At 26.8% G+C, this 10,242-nt stretch overlaps 1 pseudogene; it reads left to right on the top strand.

Annotated features, from left to right (window-relative positions):
- The first annotated feature begins 6,585 nt into the window (after positions 1-6,585).
- Positions 6,586-8,304, top strand: LOC126301625 (NADH-ubiquinone oxidoreductase chain 5-like; annotated as a pseudogene).
- Positions 8,305-10,242: the final 1,938 nt, after the last annotated feature.

Raw genomic sequence — 10,242 nt, 5'->3', positions numbered from 1 at the left:
AGCAATAAATGTATTATATTCTTTCTTATTTAATCTTTCTTTTCACTAATAAATAAAGAAAGATTAAATAATATAATAAATATATTTTATACAATTATGTAATTTAATATAATATGTTATTAATATGAATTCTTTTTTTTATATTAAGTTAACTTTCATATATATTAGTTAAATAATCTAATTATAGATAATTTACATAATTATATTATTATAATTAATATAATTATTTATATTAATTATAATATTTTATATTTAAATTAATAATTTTATTTATTATATCCAATTATAATAATATTAAATATTAAATTACATATTATTATATATATTATATTATAATAACCTATTTTAAGCTAAAAACATAAGTAGCTATAATCCTAGGTAAATAATTGCATTAAAATAATCAATTGATAATGGTAAGATGAACTTATAATACTTTAATTTCAATTAAATGTAATATATTAATATAAATTATTTATTATATATATATATTAAAAAAAATAAAATGAGCAGGATAAATTAATCCTAATTAAACAAAATAATACATAAAAGAATTTCAAAAAAAAAACTTTCGATTTATATATTAAATAAATGAAGTGCCTGATTAAAGGGTTACCTTGATAGGGTAAATAAAGTAAATAAAATTACCTTCATTAAAATTACATAAGATAGAATTAAACTACCTCCTTTAGTATCAAAAACTAATGTGCATCATACACCTTAATGTAAAAAGGTAAGCTAAACAAGCTAATGGGTACATACCCCATTTATAGAGGTATCAATCCTCTCCTTTTTAATGACCAACAACTCTACAAAACTTCTCTTCCTATCAACATTAATGATAGGAACGATCCTGTCCATTTCGTCAAATTCCTGATCTGGGGTTTGAATAGGACTTGAGATCAACTTACTTTCATTTATTCCGCTCCTAACAAGAAATAAAAATATAATAATAAATGAATCATCAATTAAATATTTTATTGTCCAAGCAATAGCATCGACAATATTATTATTTTCAATTTTGCTGATTCAAATAAAATATCCCATGGGATGGGAAACAGAATTTATCCCATCAATAATAATTAGATCTAGACTATTATTAAAGATTGGAGCTGCACCTTTCCATTTCTGATTTCCAGAAGTTATAGGAGCATCAAGATGAAATAATTGTTTAACATTAATAACATGACAAAAAATCGCCCCAATAATGGTCTTATCTTATTGTATTCAATTAAGAACTTTTCTATGAACAATTATTATCTTAAGAGTTATTATTGGGGCAATAGGAGGTTTAAATCAAACATCCTTACGACAACTTTTAGCATATTCATCAATCAGACATCTAGGTTGAATAATTAGATCATTAACAGTCAGAGAAAACATCTGAGAACTATACTTCATTATTTACTCACTATTAAGATTAATTATAGTTTTATTATTTAAGCAAATAAATTTATTTTTCATAAATCAAATTTATTCAGCCAGAAATATAAAAACCGAAATTAAATTAATAATATTCTTATCTTTATTATCTTTAGGTGGACTACCACCATTCCTTGGATTCTTACCAAAATGAATTGTAATACAATCATTAATAGAAAACAATATAACAACTATTATAACTATTATAGTTGTATTAACTACAATTACACTCTACTACTATATACGTATTAGATTCTCAGCTCTAATTATATCATACACAGAAAATTCGTGATCTATAAAGATAAAGTCCCAAAAATCAAGAATCATTCTTCCTATAACAGTAATAATTTCAACAATAGGATTGATTTCAACATCAACCTTAATTTCATTATACTAAGGACTTAAGTTAATCAAACTAATAACCTTCAAAGTTATAATTAAAAGAATAATCTTTTAGGCCTTAGTAAAATTTTACACCTCTAGAATTGCAGTCTAGAATCATAATTGAATATAAGACCTAAATATGATAAGAGAGAAAACATCTCATAAGTAGATTTACAGTCTACCACCTAAAATTCAGCCATCTTACCGCAAAAATGATTATTCTCAACAGACCATAAGGACATTGGTACTTTATACTTCATATTTGGAGCATGAGCAGGAATAGTAGGAACATCAATAAGAATACTTATTCGTGCTGAACTTGGCCAACCCGGATCTCTAATTGGGGATGACCAGATTTATAATGTTATTATTACAGCTCACGCATTCGTAATAATTTTCTTTATAGTAATACCTATTATAATTGGTGGATTTGGTAATTGACTTGTTCCACTAATAATTGGTGCACCAGATATAGCATTTCCACGAATAAATAATATAAGTTTTTGATTACTACCACCTTCACTAACCCTTCTTCTTACATCTTCTATAATAGATAATGGTGCTGGTACAGGATGAACAGTTTACCCTCCTCTAGCAGGAGCTATTGATCACGGGGGTGCATCTGTAGATCTAGCTATTTTTTCACTGCACTTAGCAGGTGTATCATCTATTCTTGGTGCAGTGAATTTCATTACAACAGCAATTAATATACGATCAGAAAGTATAACTTTAGATCAAACACCTTTATTTGTATGATCTGTAGCTATTACAGCATTACTTCTCCTTCTTTCACTTCCAGTTTTAGCAGGAGCTATTACTATATTATTAACAGATCGAAATTTAAATACATCATTCTTTGACCCTGCAGGAGGGGGTGACCCAATTCTATATCAACATCTATTTTGATTCTTTGGACACCCAGAAGTTTATATTTTAATTCTACCGGGGTTCGGAATTATTTCACATATTGTATGTCAAGAAAGAGGAAAAATTGAATCATTTGGAACATTAGGTATAATTTATGCTATACTGTCAATTGGACTAATAGGATTTATTGTATGAGCACATCATATATTTACATTAGGAATGGATGTTGACACACGAGCATATTTTACATCAGCAACAATAATTATTGCTGTACCTACAGGAATTAAGGTATTTAGATGATTAGCTACATTATATGGAACTAAATTCAAGTTCAATCCACCATTATTATGAGCTCTAGGATTTATTTTCCTATTTACAATTGGTGGATTAACAGGATTAGTATTAGCAAATTCATCACTTGATATTGTATTACATGATACATATTATGTAGTAGCCCACTTTCATTATGTATTATCTATAGGAGCAGTATTTGAAATTATAGGAGGTGTCATTCAATGATATCCACTATTTACAGGATTAACTATAAATAATACATGATTAAAAATCCAATTTACAATTATATTCATTGGAGTAAATTTAACATTCTTTCCTCAACACTTCCTAGGATTAGCAGGAATACCTCGACGATACTCTGACTACCCAGACGCATATACATCATGAAACGTAGTATCAAGAATTGGGTCTACAATTTCTATTGTAGGAATCATTATATTCATTGTAATTATATGAGAAAGAATGATTACAAACCAAGCAATTATATTTAGAGCTAACATAAGAAGATCAACAGAATGACTACAAAATAACCCTCCTGCAGAACATAGTTACTCAGAATTACCATTAATCTCTAGATTCTAATATGGCAGATTAGTGCAGTAGATTTAAGCTCTACAAATAAAGGTTTGACCTTTTATTAGAAAATATTTATTAATGGCAACATGATCAAATTTATCTCTTCAAGATGGAGCTTCACCATTAATGGAGCAATTATCATTCTTTCATGATCATACTATGGTCGTATTATTATTAATTACAGTAATTGTAGGTTATGCCCTAAGTTATATATTATTTATTACCCTACTAAATCTGTTCCTAAGTATGGGATTGCTGATAATAAATTAGTAATTACTGTTGTACCTCAAAAAGATATTTGGCCTCAGGGTAAGACATATCCTATAAATGCAGTTGCTATAACTAAAAATAAAATCACTGTACCAATTATTCAGGTATGTATATATATATATAAGATCCATAGTAAATTCCCCGTCCTACATGTAAGTAAATACAAATAAAAAATATAGATGCTCCATTTGCGTGTAAGGTTCGGATAATTCAACCATTATTTACGTCTCGGCAGATGTGTACTACACTACTGAATGCTATTTCAATATTTGATGTATAATGTATAGCTGAAAATAGTCCAGTTACGATTTGAATTACCAAACATATCCCTAATAGGGATCCAAAATTTCATCAAAATGAAATATTTGTTGGGGCAGGTAAGTCAATTAAAGAGTTATTAATAATTTTAATTAAAGGATGTCTTAATCGTAAGGGTTTATTTATTAGTAATTATCTTATTTTACGAATAGGTCCCTGATTAATATTGGTGATTTTAACAACTGCTAGTAGTGCTAAAAATAAATAAATTATTATTATTATTGTAATAATGAATGTTGGTCTATTATATAATTTTTCTAAAGATATTGTTATTTCTTGATAATTGATCGAATTATCAATATTTATAGTTTCGGTGTTTTTGAAAAAGTCTATAAATATAGATATATCTAGAATAATTAATATTAATATGATAAATACTCACATTATTAATGTAATAATTATAGTGATTGATTTAGGCTGAAATATTTCGTTTGATGCAATTCTTGTAATGTAAATAAATAATACTAGTATACCACCAAGAAATGTTAAAAATAAAATATATGATAATCAATATCTTTCTATTATTGTTCTGTTATTAATCCAACTAGGAAGGTTTGAAGGATAATAAAAAGCATTATTGATATTGGGTGTCTTAATTTAATGAAATTAATATTTATTACATTTGATAATGATATAATTATTATTTTGATCATTTCAGGGGTTAGTTTATTTAAAATACCGGTTTTGGGGACCGATGATGGAAGCTTTTCCACCTCTGAAGTTTTAAAAGTGGGGGCTGGACTTATTTCCGGTTTACAAGACCGGCGTTTTTTTTAAACTATTAAAACTAATGTTTATATTCTCTATTTTTACTTCTTTATTGATTTACTTTGCTGGTGTTTATGTTTTTTCTTCTAAACGTAAACATTTATTAATGGTTCTTTTGAGATTAGAATATATTGTTCTTTCTTTATTTATGTTAGTTATTGTTTTTCTTATTGAGTTTGATTATGATTATTTTTTTCCTGTTATTTTTTTAGTTTTTTCTGTTTGTTTGGGTGCTTTAGGTCTTTCTATTTTAGTTTCAATAATTCGTTCTCATGGTGATGATTTTTTTAATTCTTTTGGTTTATCTTTATGTTAAAGTATTTATTTATAACTATTTTTTTGATCCCTTTTTGTTTATTAAATAATTGTTGATGGTTGGTTCATTCTTTAATGTTTCTGTCGGGTTTTGTTTTTATAATTTGTGTTTATTCATATGCTGATTTGAATATAATTAGATATTATTTTGGTATTGATTATTTTTCTTTTAGTTTAATTTTACTTAGTTTTTGGATTTGTTCTTTAATAATCACTGCTAGAGGTTCAGTTTATTTAAGTTCATATCATTCTAATTTTTTTGTTTTTATGGTTTTGATTTTAATAATTATGCTTTATTATTCATTTGCTAGATTAAGTCTTCTTTCTTTTTATATTTTTTAATTTTGGGTTGGGGTTATCAACCTGAGCGTTTGCAGGCTGGTTTTTATTTAATTTTTTATACTTTGGTTGCTAGATTACCTTTATTATTAGTTTTATTTAAGGTTTATGATTTTTCTAATACTTTATATTTTCCTTTATTGGTTGATTTTGGTTCTTATTATTTTATGTTTTATGTATTTATAATTTTGGCTTTTTTAGTTAAGATACCTATGTTTTTGGTTCATTTATGACTTCCTAAGGCTCATGTAGAGGCCCCTATTTCAGGTAGAATAATTCTTGCTGGTGTTTTATTAAAGTTAGGTGGTTATGGTATTTTTCGTGTTATAAAGGTTATTTCTTATTTGGGTTTAAAGTTTAGTTATTTTTGATTGTCTTTAGGTTTATCTGGGGGTGTTATTGTAAGATCTATTTGTTTTCGTCAGGTTGATTTAAAGTCTTTAATTGCATATTCTTCTGTTGCTCATATAAGAATGGTTATTGGTGGATTGATGACTATGAATTGATGAGGTTGTGTAGGTTCTCTTTCTCTAATGGTTGGTCATGGTTTATGTTCTTCTGGTTTATTTTGTTTATCTAATATTATTTATGAACGTTTAGGTAGACGAAGATTATTAATTAACAAGGGTATAATTAATTTGATACCATGAATGGCTTTATGATGATTTCTTTTAAGATCATCAAATATGGCTGCTCCTCCTTCTTTAAATTTGGTAGGTGAAGTTAGATTATTAAATAGAATTATATCTTGATCTTCTTTTAGATTCTTTGCTTTGATTTTTTTATCTTTTTTTAGAGCTGTTTATACTTTGTATATATATTCTTATTCTCAGCATGGGAATTATTATTCTGGTGTTTATACTTGTTCTCTTGGTTATTTTCGTGAATATCATCTTTTACTTTTACATTGATTGCCTTTAAATATTCTCTGTTTAAAGGGTGAATATTTCTTTGTTTAGTTTGCTTAAGTATTTTAATTAAAAATATTGTTTTGTGGAATCAATGATATGAAGTTTTTCATCTTAGGCCGTGAATTTATTTTCTATTTGTTCTTTGAGTTTTTTTTCTTTGTTTATTTCGAGAACTATAATTTTTATTTTAGGTATTTATTATTTAATAATTGATTATAGAGTTTTTGTTGAGTGAGAGCTTTTCAATTTAAATGGTTCTATAGTTGTTATAACTTTAATTTTGGATTGAATATCTCTTATTTTTATATCTTTTGTTATATATATTTCTTCTTTGGTTATTTATTATAGAGAGGATTATATATCTGGTGAAAAGAATATAAATCGTTTTATTATTATTGTTTTAATATTTATTCTTTCTATAGGTTTTTTAATTATTAGTCCTAATTTAATTAGAATTTTATTAGGTTGAGATGGTTTAGGTTTAGTTTCTTATTGTTTAGCTATTTATTATCAAAATGTAAAATCTTATAGTGCTGGTATATTAACTGCACTTTCTAATCGTATTGGTGATGTTGCTATTTTAATTTCTATTGCATGAATGTTAAATTTTGGTGGTTGAAATTATATTTATTATTATGATTTTATTTCTAATTCTTTTGAAATAAAGCTCATTACTATATTAATTGTTTTAGCAGCTATAACTAAGAGAGCTCGGATTCCTTTCTCTTCATGACTTCCTGCTGCTATAGCAGCTCCTACTCCTGTTTCTGCTTTAGTTCATTCTTCTACTCTTGTTACTGCTGGTGTTTATTTATTAATTCGTTTTAGACCAATATTGGATACTTATAATTGTGGTTGATTTTTACTTTTAATTGGTTGTATAACTATATTTATGGCTGGATTGGGCGCTAATTTTGAGTTTGATTTAAAGAAGATTATTGCTCTTTCTACTTTAAGACAACTTGGTTTAATAATAAGAATTTTGGCTATAGGTTATCCAAAGCTTGCATTTTTTCATTTATTGGCTCATGCTTTATTTAAGGCATTATTATTTATATGTGCAGGTTCAATAATTCATAATTTGAAGGATTCTCAGGATATTCGTTTTATAGGATCAATTGTTAATTTCATACCTTTAACTTCAGTTTGTTTTAATGTTTCTAGTTTATCTTTGTGTGGAATACCTTTTTTAGCGGGATTTTATTCAAAGGATTTAATTCTTGAGATGGTTTGTTTAAGATGAATTAATTGTTTAATTTTTTTTCTTTATTTTTTTTCTACTGGTTTAACTGCTTCTTATTCTTTTCGTTTGTTTTATTATTCAATATCTGGTGATAATAATTTTTATTCTAGATTTTCTTTTGATGATAAGGGTTATTATATTTCATTTGGAATAATTGGTCTATTGTTTGTTGCTGTTTTTGGTGGTAGTCTTTTATCTTGATTAATTTTTCCTATTCCTCATGTGATAGCTTTACCTTATTATTTAAAGTTTTTAACTATTACAGTTGTTATTTTAGGTGCTTATTTAGGTTATCTTATTGCTAATTTTGATTTTTCTCATAATTTATTTTCTTTAAGTATACTTTCTTTTGTTAGATTTGCAGGTTCTATATGATTTATACCTTTTCTTTCAACTAAGTTTATTAGATATATTCCTTTAAAAATAGGTTATTATTCATCTAAGTCATTTGATTATGGTTGAGGTGAATTACTTGGTGGTCAAGGTTTATATAGATTATTTATTTATTTCATTGGTTATATTCAAGGTTGATATGATTCTAATTTCAAGATTTATCTTTTAACTTTTATTTTTTGAATATTTATTTTGGTAATATTGTTTTTCGTTTACTTAAATAGCTTATAATTAGAGCGTGACACTGAAGATGTTAAGGAAGTATTTTTACTTTTAAGTATTTATAAATATAGATATATTATTTTTACAGTGAAAATGTAATGTTTTATTTAAACTATATAAATTTTAGAAATGTTAACGGAGTTTAACCGCTAATATAAAAAGTTAGCAGCTTTCATATTGGCTTTACATTTCCTTAATTGGAACTATTATAGTTCAATTATATTATTAACAGTAATACGCCTCTTTTTGGCTTCAATTAATAAGAATAAGGGTAGTACATACCAATCTTCCAGGTCGAAACTGACTGCAATATTTCGCTTCTTATTCTATTTAAGGTTGATTGATAATATCAATACTTTTTGAATGCAACCCAAATGTTATATTTAACTACAACCCTTTATTCTGCTCATTGTAATGCTCCTTGGTTTCATTCATGGTATAGTCCTCCTAATAGAACTAGAATAAAAAATATTGTTGATACTGTTCAGATTATAATGTCTGAAGTTTTAAAAATAATTACAATTGGTAGAATTAGTGCAATTTCTACATCAAAAATTAAAAAGATTACTGCGATTAGGAAGAATCGTATTGAGAATGGTATTCGTGCTGATCTTTTTGGATCAAACCCACATTCAAATGGTGATCTTTTTTCTCGATCATTAATTAATTTTTTTGATAGTGTTGTTGCCAGGATTATAACAATTATTGGAATAATAAATCTAATGAAAACTCTTGTTGATAGAATTAGAATTGTTTTTCTTGATTTATATCAAGCTTTCTGATTGGAAGTCAAATGTACTATTTATACTAGAAAAACAATTATCTACCTCATCAATAAATAGAGATAAATAAGAATAATCATACTACGTCTACGAAGTGTCAGTATCATGCTGCTGCTTCAAATCCAAAGTGATGTCTTGGTGAAAATTGATTTATTGAGTGTCGAAGTAGACATGTTGATAAAAAGATTGTTCCAATAATTACGTGTAAACCATGGAATCCTGTTGCAACAAAGAATGTTGATCCATAAACTGCATCTGCAATGGTAAAAGGTGCTTCTCAATATTCATATGCTTGAAGTATTGTAAAGTATAGTCCTAATAACACTGTGAAGAATAATCCTTGTAGTGCTTGAGTATGATTAGATTCCATTAAACTATGATGTGCTCATGTTACTGTTACTCCTGATGCTAAAAGAATAGCTGTATTAAGTAATGGAATTTGTATAGGGTTAAAGGGTTGAATTCCTATTGGAGGTCATAGTATTCCTAGTTCAATTGTTGGTGCTAATCTTCTTCTAAAGAATGCTCAAAAAAAGAAACGAAAAATAATACCTCTGATGCCATAAATAAAATTATTCCTCATCGTAATCCAATTGATACATATCCTGTATGTAATCCTTGATATGTTCCTTCTCGTACTACATCTCGTCATCATTGAATTATAGTTAGTAGGGTAATTCCAAATCCAATTATGAATAAGTTAATATTAAATAGGTGGAATCATTTTGCTAGTCCTGATACTAGGACTATTGCTCCAATTGCTCCTGTTAATGGTCAAGGTCTATAGTCTACTAAGTGGAATGGGTGGTTTGAGTGAGTTGTTAACATAGGTTTAATATACTTCTCTAGAATATAGAGTTCTTAGAATTGAGAAAACATAGGCTTGAATTATTGCTACTGCTGATTCTAGAATTAATAGAAGTATTTGTCCAATAATTAGTAATGAGATTAAGTTTATTGCTATAGATGGTCCTGTGTTTCCTAATAAGGTTAATAATAAGTGTCCTGCAATTATATTTGCTGCCAACCGTACTGCTAATGTACCTGGTCGAATAACATTACTAATTGTTTCAATTAGTACTATAAATGATATTAATGCAGGCGGTGTACCTTGTGGTACAAGGTGTGTAAATATATGATT

Source organism: Schistocerca gregaria, unplaced genomic scaffold (assembly GCF_023897955.1).
Source record: "Schistocerca gregaria isolate iqSchGreg1 unplaced genomic scaffold, iqSchGreg1.2 ptg000077l, whole genome shotgun sequence".
NCBI classification, from domain to species: domain Eukaryota; kingdom Metazoa; phylum Arthropoda; class Insecta; order Orthoptera; family Acrididae; genus Schistocerca; species Schistocerca gregaria.
Note: the sequence above shows the minus strand (reverse complement) of the source record. Positions and strands in the feature narration are given on the sequence as shown.